General features: G+C 58.1%; 1 protein-coding gene across 1 annotated transcript in view; it reads right to left on the bottom strand.

Moving 5' to 3' along the window:
• NRG2 (neuregulin 2) overlaps positions 1 to 1,058 on the bottom strand; it is a 44,441-nt gene that overhangs the window by 9,207 nt on the left and 34,176 nt on the right. The window lies entirely within an intron of this gene.

Genomic DNA, 1,058 nt, shown 5'->3' with positions numbered 1-1,058 from the left:
TCCAAGATGATGCCTTCCACTTCTGCCCCTCACCTCACCCCGCCATCTCATCTCTACCCCAACACAAGGCTACTCACCCCCACAAATCAGGTCATCACACCCCTTGGCTTACGCACCAGTGGCTTCCCAAGGCAACTGGAATCAAAACCAAAGCCTTATCTAGCCCCCGAGGCTCCAGCTGACCTGGTCCCCTGGGCCTCGGTCTGTAGCCAATCTCCACTGCACTTGGGCTCGTTGTAGCTTTCCCACCCACAGCACCTGGGAGCCCGCCGCAACCACGTGAGCCCTGGGCTGGCCGTGTCCTTGCTGCAGACACTCTTGCCCCAGGCAAGGGCAGCGGGGCTGCTTTTCCTCAGGGCACAGCTTCAGTGCCACCTCATTGGAAGAGGCGTTGATGGACATTCGGCCAAAGGAGCTCTCCGGCCTGGCCAGGCACTCCCGGGTAGCCGATCTTATTTTTTCTAAAGCACCGGGAACTTTCCTGTGGGTTTGCTGCCCGACTTATCCCCACAGACTCTATTGGCCCCATGACTGCTGGGCCTTGGGGAGCTGTGTCCCCGGAGTCTGGTGAATCCTGGCGCTCAATCATTATCTGCTGAACGGATGAGTGCGTGCCTATTCGGCCCACCCTTCGAGATACTGACTCATCTCTCCACATGCCCCTCCTGCACACCCCACCACAGAGAACCACACACACACACACACACACACACACACCCTTGTGCTCTGCCCCAATCAGACACCATGCAGCCTGTCTCCCCACCTCATCGGGCAGCCCAGGCAGCAATCAGCGACGCACTGCCCTACGCGTGTGGCCTCAGTCTCTAGCTCTTTCACTGGGCACAGTTCTTAGGGGCTGGTGGTGAGGGAATGAGGGTGGTGGGGGAATTTTTCACTATTGCAAACCCCCACCCACCCACGTCTCCTCCTCTGAGCTTCTGCACTCTCTTGCTGCAATATGTCTGGACACTCGAGGTCAGGGCAGAGGCCCCAGCACAAAGAAAGGGGCTTGGAAGACTGACCCTTCAAAATCTCTTCCAACCTGGGAATCTTCCAGG

The sequence above is a fragment of the Echinops telfairi genome, unplaced genomic scaffold, assembly GCF_000313985.2.
Source record: "Echinops telfairi isolate 266 unplaced genomic scaffold, ASM31398v2 ScPeMD7_7469;HRSCAF=8507_0, whole genome shotgun sequence".
NCBI lineage: Eukaryota > Metazoa > Chordata > Mammalia > Afrosoricida > Tenrecidae > Echinops > Echinops telfairi.
The sequence above is the reverse complement of the archived record's forward strand: the minus strand, read 5'-3'. Positions and strand labels throughout refer to the sequence as shown.